Source organism: Chelonus insularis, unplaced genomic scaffold, assembly GCF_013357705.1.
Source record: "Chelonus insularis isolate UGA/USDA-ARS -01 unplaced genomic scaffold, ASM1335770v1 contig_406_pilon, whole genome shotgun sequence".
Classification (NCBI taxonomy): domain Eukaryota; kingdom Metazoa; phylum Arthropoda; class Insecta; order Hymenoptera; family Braconidae; genus Chelonus; species Chelonus insularis.
Window position 1 is genome coordinate 847,001 of NW_023276563.1, and position 13,462 is coordinate 860,462.

At 27.8% G+C, this 13,462-nt stretch overlaps 1 protein-coding gene and 1 long non-coding RNA gene across 3 annotated transcripts in view; one reads left to right on the top strand and one right to left on the bottom strand.

Annotated features, from left to right (window-relative positions):
• LOC118069257 (zwei Ig domain protein zig-8-like) overlaps positions 1–3,282 on the bottom strand; it is a 95,634-nt gene extending 92,352 nt beyond the window's left edge. The window contains exons 1-2 of one of the 2 annotated variants that reach the window (XM_035087232.1): positions 3,194–3,282; positions 2,759–3,020 (exon numbers count right to left, since the gene is read on the bottom strand). The gene's annotated coding sequence lies outside the window, so the exon portion shown is untranslated. Of the gene's footprint in view, positions 1–2,758; positions 3,098–3,193 lie in introns of those variants that run through there. The other variant, XM_035087233.1, reaches the window with a different exon arrangement.
• Positions 1–13,462, top strand: part of LOC118069258 (uncharacterized) — a 79,792-nt gene that overhangs the window by 58,887 nt on the left and 7,443 nt on the right. The gene's annotated exons all lie outside the window — the stretch shown is intronic.

Below are 13,462 nucleotides of genomic sequence, written 5' to 3' on the forward strand. Positions count from 1 at the left end.
ATATGATAATTACACGTGCTTTTGATGAAAAATTTATCAATAGAAAAATTTAAATCATTTTTTTTTCTCATGTAATTTAGTCTACATATTTTTTATTCTTTTTTCTACAGGAAAAAAAAATGAATGAAAGAATAAAATTAAACAGACTTTGAAAGTAGGCTAAATAATTTTACAAGAAATTTTTTAATTTTTAATTACCCAATAAAAATTCAATACTTCATTCATTATTGAGTAAAGAATGAAGAGAATACAAACAAGTATCTTGAAAAATTTATTATTGGAATTTTTCCGGATATTCATGTGCTGTTTCTTATTTATTGTTTAGTTTCATGAATGGTTTGACTATATACGATAGAGAGAAAATGACGGTGGATTATTGCCAAAATTTATTTGTTCAAAATTATGTGTGGAATAACATGAAAAGTCTCGCACTTTTTTCTTCGTCTTTACATGCATTTATTTATGATCAATGGCAGACTCACCGGTTCCAGTATTTTCTTGGCAATCTTTACGAAATACCCTAGTTTATGTCAAATTATTCATAGGGAAAATCGGGTCACCATATCAATGATGACAATGATGATGTCATATCGACGTCAATATGTAATTTTCAGTTACTTGCCCAATTTTCTTCGCACCATCTACTTCACATTCAAGTCGAGTTAGAAGTAATGACATGGGAGTTTGATCGATTAGTGGTTTACACTAAGTCTGATAGATTATGCATCACTGAATAGCATGAATAAATTATTTTTAATTTTATTTCAACTATGTTACAAAGTTTTGTATTAGAATTGAGCTGCTATAAATCTATACATGGTTCTAGGTCAAATGCATATTACAAAAGATGAGCAACAACAACCACAGTAATTCTCTTTTGACACGCATCTATGTAATTACTTTGTTAATTTTTTCGTTATCATTTGAATAATAAAAATTCATAGCTAAGTTGAAGAAGAAAATAGTTGAAAGAGTGGAAATAAAGAATGACTTGGATAGCTTATAAGTTATATAAAAAAGATCATAATTTTGACAATAAAGATAAAAAAATAGTTTTAACCAGCCAAGCTTATAACTGATGATCGAGAGAAGCATTTTATCGTACTTCATTGGTCTTTAGCTTTTTCATTTTCTTCATTTCAAGAGCTGTAATCTTTGTAACGATTTATGTGTATGATTTTAATATTTTCTTCTTTTAAATATTCCTTTTACATCAGAATTATTATATTTTTTAAATTAAATTCTTTATAACAAATTAACATCATTCTAACTAAAAATTGAAAGAAGTTGAAAATATTTTAAATAATAAAACCATTAAAATTTCAATATCTCAACATTTTTTAAACTTGAAGTAATTTATAAAAAGCTTCCTTTAATTGAAACAGAAAAAAATTCCTTTACAAATAATGAATTCTTAATTATTAAACCAAAACTTTCTTCAGCTTTACCTTTATTTTAATTTAATATTAACTCTATTATTCTATTAATTATTTAATTAAATTCATTTCCCACTGAAGGAATTTATTATCAAGAAAGTCTCAATGTTACATTACTTATTTCCACTTGAAAATAAAGCTTTGTAGTAACAATGATTGTATTCAGAAAAACTAATCGAAGTAGAAGGAAATCAAAATATATATTTGTAACAAAAAAGTTGGAAGTCTAACAGCTCAATACTCAATAGCTTTAGTGTAGACAAATCGCAATAGAAAATGCTCAACTGATAGTAACTTGGATGCCATAGACAACTTGAACTTTTAAAAGTTTGACGTTCACGACTCTTCAGTTATTCCTTCAATCCCTTGCTACAAGAAAAAGTAACGTGTATGAGAGTAGCGTCAAAAGTACTTCCGTCATTTTCAGAACAGACTGTTAAAAGCTCGTCAGAAGTTGCTACTTAGTTTGTTCCTGTCTATGTCTTAAAGTTTTTCAAGGGCTAATATTTTTATTTCATTCATAAAAGGAAATCATGTACAATTAATTACCGAAATATCAACAAAAGCTCTCTTTATTACGATCATTTCTCTCCTTGTAAATATTTAGTGTATTTTAATTATAAGAAGCTTCAATTAAATTCAAATGCAATGTGATTGAGAAGAATCTCTTCCTACATATGCGAAAATTGGTGCCAAAAAAAAAAAATTAGGTCGCAACGATAGTAGTTACCATTACGTAACTTTTAATGGGTCATGTAAATTAACTTCTGTTATAATCTGCCTCACAAAAGCTCGCGCACAAAAATATAAGAAAATCTCACGTTGGATTTTTAAAAATATTTTTGCACAATTGCATTCTATTAAAATTGCTATACACTACGTGTACTTTTCACCATACTAAGAATTACTTACGTTGCATTCGGTGATTTTTTTTGTATTTCGTTTTTCTTCTTCTTTGCAGCTTGCTTTTAACTTAAGTTATTTTGATTTAACGACCAGTGATCCATGACGAAACACTTCAATCATTCTGTACCTCAATATATATCTGTATATATATTCTTTAAGTCTCAGCACGAACATTCAATGCACGGCTCATAGAATTTTAAGACAAGGTAATAAAGCTGCGATTCGAGTACTCGGTCACCGTGTCATCTTACGGATCATGTGTATAGCATGATAACACAACCGTTTAAAAGTTTGATAATGCATCATTTTTCTTTTTTCTTAGTTTAAAATATAAATCCGACTAAAACACATACACACACATTTCTTGATAATTATTGATCTTTTAAGAATTCGATCTTAATTCAAATATCACTTACATTATTCGAGTGTTCTAAAAGCTTCTGTCTTGAATATCGATTCAAACCCCTTTGGAGAAACTCATCCTCAATGTAAACAAAATAAAGAAAACAAAGACACCATACTAATGCCTTTTAACAACTAGTCTCTTTATCATTTCACTTGGTAACAACAATTTATATCAAACTCATGCAAATTAGATTGTTATTTTAGCCCACTTTTTAACACTCGATTTGACATCTTGTTTTTGTTCATCACCTCTTTTTTTTTTTATTTATCGCACTTCAATTTTATTTATCATTTCAACTATAACTGCATTTTTTCCAACAACAAATATTTATTTTTCTTTTCTTTTACAAACAATTTTTTTTCGATAAAAAAAAAAAGTATTAAAAATATTTTAAAGTGTCTAAATTTATTTTTTTGTTGGAAAAGAAGCTGCTATTGAAGTGTACCTAAATGACTTGATAGTGACAAGTGATGTGTGATAACAACAAGAAGGCTTGAAAACATGTAAAGTCGATGCCACTAAAGGCAACGCGCTTCACCAGGGGCGCGGCGTAACTGAACGTGGAGTTTTAGTCCCCAGCGGAGGGTGCTATCTTGCTCTCTATCATGTGCGCCCTCTTTCCACTGCGTCGCTCTCTAAAGCTCCATACCCTCCTTCAACGTCCATTTCTTCAACACTCTTTACTTCACACCCGTTCTCTTTCATGCTTTCGTGTTGTTTTCTAATTCCGTCATGTCATTCCTACCTTTTTATTGGAGTGTGTATTTATGATTAAAAAAAAACTCATGAACATGATATCATCTGATAACATCTTCATCCAATGCGTCAAAATATAATTTAATCAAGACATCATCCTATTTTATTCTTTCAAACTTTTTCTCGTTTGTAAAAAAGTTTAGTCATGCTGTAATAAATTTATGATGAAATTCAGATAGAAAGTGTCATCCTTCAAGAAAATCTTAAGCAAATAATGAACTTTTATTAACACTTAAGGCTTATTATTTATTTTGAATGGTGTATGGAAGAAGAGCCATGAAATGAAGAAAAAATAATGTCAGAACAAAGTTAAAGTGTACTAATTTTTACATAAAAAAATTATCTTTTTATTGTCTCACATTTTTCTTGATTTTTTTTACAAAATATTTGCGGTATTACAAGTATTTATTGATTACCAAATAGGTATTGAATTCCTTGAAATATTTTTAAGTAGTTCATCTCAAGTTCAGTCAGACATTCGATATTTTTTGAAAAAGGCATGTTAGAGTTAAATATTTCGAAAATTATTATTTTTTTCATCGATAATAGAGTCGGTGGTTGACACATATTATAATGTGGAGAGATAAGAAAATTTAATTTCAAGGAAATGATATGAAATTTTATAAATATTTACCTAGTATGTTTTTATTTTATTTATTTCTCAAAGACGATTAAGAACGGTTTGAAGATAAAATCTACCTCGTTTTATAGCTTTGTAACGCAATGTAGTTCTTTGAAGAAAAATCACAGAAGATTTTGTGGAATGAATTCTAGAGCTCACACCTTAAGTTTTAATTTCCTTTTTCAAAACAAAACCACATTTCTTGAGTAACCAAGTCACTGAACTGTGCCATAATTTTTGTCGAAGATAAGATCGTACAATTAGTGAATGAAATAAAAAGCTTAAAATAAAATGGTTGTATTAATTGATAAATAAATAATTTCAGTAAAAAAAAATGTTAATTTCAACTGCAACTTAATTAATTTAAATTCAAAGGATTCAACAACTATGACATTATTTCATCGCATGCCATTCAAAAAGCTCTCGTATGCCAGATACAACTCTATTCCAGTTTATGGTTCTTATATTAAATGATAACAACTATCATAGTAATTATAAGCTTCACACAACTAAAACTACTCCAAGAAGTTCGGCTAATCTATTCACTAAGACAATACATCATAATTATATTATTTAGATTAACTAGATTAACTAATTATTAATATTATTTCAATAGAAAATTTTAATAATTAAACTTAAAATACCAACATTCAGATAAATATTTGATTCTTTTGGAGAAAAATAAAAAACTATAACATTATTTCTCAGAAGCATAATTTATATAGGTGACATGAATTTATTTTTCGTAAATATGTTTAGTGTGGTATTCTATTTTCGGTAAATTTAGAATTGGGTTTCCTTGAATCATGACCACCGAGCGGATTGTTGTATGTCTCTGGGGGGTAATTGATCCAAGACAAAACACCTATCACCCACAAAAGCCATGTGTCGGAAAATTTACATCTAGATTTTTCTCGGGTTATTCCACGTATTTTTGGTGCATCCATGTCCTAAATTAAAAGGACCAGAATGTCTACGATAAAATATAGACATTAGTTTTTTCTATTTAAGAAAAACCATTTTAAATAAATTGTTTTATCAGGAAAACAATAAAAAATATTCAGATAATAAATTTAAAAAAAATCTTTTAATGCAATATAAAACTTCTTTAAAATAATTGAAATCAATTAAACCTCTTGAAAGAAAAAAAAATTATTCTTCATTGAATTTATAAATAAAAAGCTTAGTTAAACTTTTGATTATTTTTCATTTCAGATATCTGATGAATAAATTAAAAAAATAATGTGATATTTATAGGAGATATCGATGACTTTTTCGTATAATTTATTGGCAATGAGTGATGTGATAGGATATACGATGAGACTATTGCGGATGTTATCTATTTGTGATAAATTTAACGACATGATAGCTATACATTATTGTTGCCAGATTATGGCCATACTTTGACTGAGTGCCGTAAAGTTTGAGCTTTCACTTCATGTATAGATATAGGCAAATAACCATTAGTTTGCGCCAAATTTCCGGTGATGAACCCAAGTTCACAGATCTTTAGTCCTTCAAGGATATGCTTTCTAATCTTGCTGTGCAGAGACTAGTTTGCAGGGTATTAAAAGGATTATCTCATAAGGACTCGAGCTTTACTTAAGAAATTTATTGATCAATAACCATTAAATCTTACATTAGTACATTTATTAGTTTTCTAACAAAAATCCTCTTCCACAAATAATTTAGAACATTTATTACCAACTTCATGACCGAAAAACTTCTAATAATATTTTTATTGGAATTTATTTTTTAATATAAAAAATAAAAAAACAACTGAAAATAAGTTTATTAAAAGCTTAGACAAAAAGTTTTATAAAGTAATTAAAGAATATTTAGTGCATATGAGAAGTTATATTTATCGTCTCACAACATAAATGAACATTCAGTAGTATTATCTGCATTTAGTCAGACATTTTTATGCTTTTCAATCTTTCAAGGGATTTTCTAGTTGGATGCCTATAAAAACTCCGAAAAAAACACTAAAAGAAGCTTTGAACCGATTTTTTTATTAGCATGACTTTATTCTAAAATGAACAACTACCTTTGGGAAATCAAAATAATTCTTTTCATTCCAACCATAAGTTTTACTTAATTTAATAAACTGTCTATATCTCTCGAGAAGCTTCGATTTACAAACTTGTTTACCCTGAACTCTAGTATATTTGGATCACTTAGTTTCACTTTTTATCCTACGGAATTTGAAAAAAAAAAATCGTCTTCTGTTTTGCATTAATTTTATTATAAATAATAATGTCATCCTTATGCTAGAATAAATTCAATTTATCCACCCAAAATTTTCTACAGATGACATTTATCTCATTTATTCATCCAAAAGATATAACTCTATTCAGGAATGAAGTTAAAAAAAATTTACAATATTATCTTCAGCTTCAATTTCCTTTTAAATATTCTAATACTAAATTTATCGTTAATATATTTTAATAAAAAATTTTATCAAACATATAAAAGAAATTTAAATCTGATTCTATTTTACAGACTTCATTACAGACAATTCGAATGATTGTACAATAATAAATACATGCTGAAGTTAATTATTAACTCGAGAAACAGATAAAAATTAAAGTTTAAATTGATTAAAGTAATATTGTTATTTGACAATTAAATATAAATACAATTTCTTAACACCAATTTTCTTTACGCTCCTAACAGTGTTATTATGCCTTGATAGAAGCTTGCTACGTATAGTAAACTTTTAGCCGTATGCCATTAAATTCAATTATGGCTCAGAATATTATCTTTCCAACATAGTTTATGTGCATTTTCCATACACACTAGATAAGCATTTCGGATTTGATTCCACAATATACCATAAATTATTCATAATTCGACAGATTTAGTTCATTACAGAATTTTAGCATAAACTAATGATGAGATAATTTTCTGTTAATTCATTAAAATTATTAAAATATTACATACATTAACATATGTATATACACATTTAAATCAAAGTGGTATGTATATTCGTCATATAACATACCTGGTAAAAACACTAGTATGATAAACGATAAAAATAACGATGTCACATGAATGTAATAAATAAAAAAAATCATTTTGTTTTTTGACGTAATCACCTTTTCCCATCTAAAAGACCTTATTCATCTTTTTCTTAAGGATATAAGTCCGTTCTTTTAAAAAGTTATTTTGACTAGCTGAAAAATCGTGTACAATGACTATTATCACCCTGTTATTATCGTCAAACTTTTCGCCTCTCACAAGTGCACTCTTATTATTAATCATTACATTAAAAATATAAAACTTTCAAAGTAGTTTTTCCAACTGACATTGTTGCAATGTAGAGAGTTAGATTAATAGCATTGATCACATAATTTTAATGTTTTATTTTTTTTATAACAAATGTATTTTTTATGCAACACCATTTCCTTTATGACAGTCTATTTTTCTTTCTGTTAATCAGTCATTTATTTTGTTAAATTAAATATTCATCATTGATGAAGGATGGTTTGTTTATGTTACATCATAATGAAACAATGAATTGCAATAATTATGATTTATTATAGATGCAAATTTTTTTTTCAGTCTAATAATTGAATAACATGCAAACAGAATTCAAATGTGCGTTGATCATGATGCATTTGTTGTTATTATTATAATCATCATATGCTGTTTTATGTTCTGGAGTTCAAACTAGAAGCATTGCTGCCAATTTTTCAAATTCCATGTGGAACACTTACAGCTCCCTTCACCATTACATTTAATTTTATACAAGAAAATGAAACTGCATTACAATGAATTTTCCAATAACATAGTTAATAAAGAACACTTTTATTCCTAGCCCATTGGCTCCAATGTCATAGCTATTTTCCATTCAGCAGGATGCCAAAGTCCTGGAGCATACTTGAAGTGAACTAAACTTTTGAAAGAAAAAATGGAGACATGCTGTAGTGGGTGTACTTAGTTATAGAAGGAAATTTCATCAAGAAATATAATAAGGAGAATTCCACTTGAGTTGGTTTGAAAGGCGTCAAGACGTGAAAAAGTAGAATAAAGAGCTGTTTATGATTCTATGTATACATAGTCATTTCTATAAAAAGTTACATAAGCCATCGGAGTATCGTTGTATCGATATACATTACACTACTGGGTCTTTGTATCAAAGCATAACACGCAGCTTATACGTTGGAAAGTTTCACATCTTCAAGCTTCCAACGGTATATCTAAGATTGTATCAGTTTCAACCTTTTCAGCTCTACCTTTTTTATACTTATTCATGATCATCCTTCTCGTTTGGTATGATATCCTTTATATGACGATAAACTTCACTACTGTATGTGGAGTTTCTGTTTATTTAGATATTGGAATTTTTTTGATTTTCTTTTTCGAACTCAAATACAAAATGTCTAGATTAATTTGCGATTTTTTCGTCACATTTAAGATATAACAAAATTTATGCTTAATAATCCGGTGGAATAGATGGGAAACATGGTGGAGTGTTGATGTAGGAGTTAAAGTGAATGTTTGATAACATTTTATCGTGTGTTTGGTGTTGTGTGATAGTTGTTCAATAGATAGTTTTTTTTATTTTCCATGTGGTTTATATTGAGTAATGTTTAAATACGGTTGTTCAAATACTGTATATCTAATGATTTTTAAGAGAGAATATTGGAAAGTTTAAAGGAGATATAATAAGACACTTTTAGATATGTTTTAGTCAAGTTACTTCTTCCTGTCAATAGTGAGGTCAATTTATAGTTGAGCAAATGATTAAAAATTAATTAAACTTGATTATACTGATTTTTTTTTTCTTTTTAAAAAATTAGTAATGAGATTGGGATTGAACAAGGATTGTCGCCATGTCGTTAATAACATTGGATTTTGCTCATGTCCCAGAGCGATAAGCAAAGTTGCACTGAAAATTAGAGTTTGAGAGTGGAAGTAGAATTCCTGGAAAATCCAAAAATTGATCCCCTTCAGAATATCTCACGCTTAATTTAGTAAATGTAGTAAAAAAAATGTTTAATACCTTTTAATCTAATGAATTAAAGTTTCATACATGAAGAGAAGTTTTTACGATATTAAAATGCACAGAAGAGATTTACGTTAAATCCAAAGTTTTTCTTTCATTTTCCGCAAGTTAATGAGACAAATAATGTTAATTGTTTTATATAAATAAACAATTCTCTAATTGAAAAAAAAAATAGTCCATTTAAAGAACTTAATAAAATTTGATAAAATGAATTTATAAATCAATAATTAAATCATTCATTTTGATTGTACAAAAAAATTCAATCGATTTGTATTACTATTATTCTGGATTAAATTATTTGATGTGTCATTTATATATGAAGAAATCAATACGATTTCAGTAACTTTCTAATGGGAAGTCAGAAATTGTAAAAAAGCTCACATAAAAACAATTTAATTAAAAAAATTTCCATCCATTGGCAAAATTGCTTATCAACTCACTATTGTTTCTTTAAAGAAAAACAAAATAAAAGCCTATCAAAATAATTTCAATATCCAATAGACTTTTCCAGCACAACGATCAATGGCTTTACAATGTTTATTTCACGCAATCCAAAGTTTGATATAAAACCTTTGTTACATTTGTTTTCTGATTTTGTTTGCTGTGATTTTTTACACCCCTATATTCTCTTTTCGTTTTTGTAAGTCGTTATTTTCAATTCCAACTAGATCTAGATTGTGTTCTTTTTTCAACAAGTTTAAAAAAAATTTGCTTGGATTGGTTTACTCGTTGCTGCTAAAAAATAAAAAAAAATAAAAAAAGTGAACTAAACCTAACCCTAGATGATTTTAAAGTCGAGCACTACAGTGGAAGAAAGTAAAAAAACAAAAAATTCATGCAAGAATAGAATAAAAGCGAAAGGTTGTGGACGAGGCTGTTTTCTACCACGATAAAGTTGCAGGAAAAGTGGATTTTGAACTGCAGCGCTATCGGATGCAAACTCAATTTGATGCACAACCGAGTTTACTGGCTGCATGCTTTTTAACCAGTTAGATAAGAGAGGGAAACAAAAGGATTGATAGGGAAATATATTGCAATCGTTTACGGGACAATATGATTAGAAAATAATCGAAACAAAAATCATACCTCACTTATTTCATTTTCTCTGTTTATTTCGTATTTTAAATTGTCATCTTTATAATAAACATTGCCATTTACTTCTAAAAAAATAACAAAACTATTTCTATCAATAAATAAACTTATCTCATCCAAACCAAAATGATTCTTTTAATACTCTAAAAATCTGTCAATCAAACTATTTTGTAACTTAAATAAAAAATTTTTTGAATCCTCGGAAAGACAAAATTTATTTAAACTTAAAAAAAGGATGGTCCAGCTTCAATCTAGATAGTAAAAATATTTTGATAACGACTCTTCAAAGAATTATTCTCTTGTCCGATTTTTCTTGTCACTGATTTTTGAGTTAATAGCGTCTGTTCTTTCAACTCATAAATTCGAACTATCCAGATAAAGTAACTTCATGAACTAGTGGTTCTCGTAGTCACTTGCAGACCATATAGGTCTAGTTTACACGTATAACTCTTGTTCACAATTCCATCTTTTTTCTGACCATTTCTCTATTTTTACGCCAGTCATACAACTCTTCATGTTTTTCTTCTTTTTTTTGCAAAAAATACTGACACTTTCGGTTTATTCTACGGAGTAGAAAACATTATCATACATCCTAAAATTTATTCCAGTTGGTGATTATTTAATTATCATAGGTTTTTTTCTTCCATTTTTTGCACTAATTAAAAGATAACAATGGAAATTATTCAGGTGTTATAATATCATTATTTTTTATTATTATTGATTTATTGATAAGTAAAAAATTAACGTATATTCAGCTTTTTAACATGCAAGAGAAACTTTATCAATTGTTATTTTATTTTCTTGACAATTTAATACATTTCAACTGCAAGGAAAAATAAAAAAAAAAAACAATTCAATTCAAGCAAATATTAATTAAATTTTTTAAAAATAAAATATAATAAATATTATTAAAAATAACTAGTTTCTATCAGAAAGAATAAATGATAAGCCAATGCGCTTGTCAATTTCTGTTGCAAGTTTGACGGCTGTTAGCTGATCGGATATCATGTTCTAAATACAAAATCAGCGATACTCGTGTTATTCTTATTTTAGCGAATGTCCATTCTCTGATTCTGATCGCGAATTCACCAAAGCATTCTACTCTCGCGTGTGTACAATACTAATTGTAGCTTTTCTCGTCGTTGCACGTAGCCACATTTCAACATACGTGTTCTGAGAGAACAGGTTAGTTCATGTCTTTTTCTTCCCTTTTTTTTTCTTTAAACCTTACTTTATTGCTTAATTACTACATTTTTAAATCAAGCTGCTTTAAACCCTTACTATTTATTCAAATAACTTGACATTTTCTTGTTCAAGTGCCTGGCCGCATTATTTTGTGTAACATTATCTGATAAAATTTTTTTCATAGGCATAAATTGAGTTTTTCATAACAAAATAAACTAACGATTAAATGAGAAAGAAAAGGAAATAACTTTTTTTTAAGATGCAGGAGAATTTTTGCTGGCAAGCAAAGGACTTATTAGCTCTTGGTATCGATCCTTAAGATGTCAAGGAAATAAGTTGGGCTACTGGATCATTGATTGAAATAGGAGTGAATCATTTTTTAAAGTCTTTTTATCAAATTCGAAGCCAAATCAACCTTTTTAAAGCAGAAAAAAAAGAAGGGAAGAGGTCGAGAGGGAGAGAGAGAAACTTATGCAGGAGAATCCAATATGTACCTTCAATCTTTCTCACTTGCTCTTACGAGAACTATGGAAGCTCTTAAAGCTCCAAAGAGCCAAGTTACCTATTTCTACATGGAAACCATACTTCCTACACTTCCAACTGTCAGCCCATAATTCAATTCAGACAATGAAAATAAAAGAATACAGTCAGGTTGTCACACCAAGACTGTGTATTAAAGGACCAGTTCCTTTATTTCAACAATCATTGAAAAATTTGAATGAAAATTTTTCAGTCCAGTTGTCTACTTGTTTCATTATAATTAATTCAACATTTTTGCTAAAATCACAAAGCATACCAGCATTCTTTAAATGAAATTTTTATTTTAAAAAAACCCTTTGTATTAATTAGTATGTTTGTAATTACTCAAACACTGTTTGTAATTATCAAAAATTACATAAGTTAATTTTATTTCTTAATAAATGACACAGTTCTTTTGATTGTAATTTTAAATAAAAGAGATGAGAGAATTGTTTGAGCCATAAGCAATACAAATGTAAATAATCCGTGAAATCTTGATGAAATTAAAGTGATGAAGGTAATAAGTGTAGTAAATTTAGAAAAACGAAAAATCATGATGATAGTATATCTCAATCAATTTCCCTATACCTATTTTTCTCTGTAATTGAATTTATTACAGGCAAACGTGGAAAAAGATCGAAGTTACTTTTCTCAGTGCAACGAAACGAATTCAAAGGTCTTCTGCATCTTGCATGCGAATCATCACAGTTCCTATCTTGTATTTTTCACAGCGAGCATGACGTTGCGAATGTAAAGAAGTTCAGATTATTTTTAGTATTATTGGAACATACTATGGTCACGTTTTTTCTGTTCTTTCTGAAATAAGAATTTTCATATTGATATTGAACCAATACCAAGTATATTTCTACAGTTATCTTCTATAAAATCTTTATTTTATTTTGTCAATAGTATAATTTTCTTGCAATATCCTATAGAATATCTTCTTTATTCCATGCCCTTTTTATCATTCAATTACAGATATTATTTTATTAAAAACCCTTTTTTAATTTTCCCAACAGATTATTTTTCCCTCAAAAAGAAAAAATGTTTATCATTGACGTACACCTGCAGGCAACTTATAATTCCATTTATCAATTATATAAAAAATTAATAAATTACATAATTCTATGACGAGCAGAAAATTTTTTATATTATTCTGTTTTATTATTTGATTAATTATTCAAATAAAAAAAAAAAAAAGTATAACAGATTTAAAAAATGAATGACTGAAAATAAGATTGATGGGATATTTTGCGAATAAAAATTCAACATTTTTCATAAATCCTTAAAAAAAAATTTAACTCTAGTAATCCCTGATAACTCGCTACATCTTATGCTAATGGATAGCTTAATTAATTCTCTGAAACATGCAATAAATCAGTCGTCAGCAGTATTTCCAGCATCTACCGATTATGTATTATGGCTTTCAAATCTGGAAGATTTAAAGATTTGTACACATTAATTAATTTATGATATAGTTTATCAGAGGAAATTGGACTGATTATTATTTTTCATTTAAACAACTATTT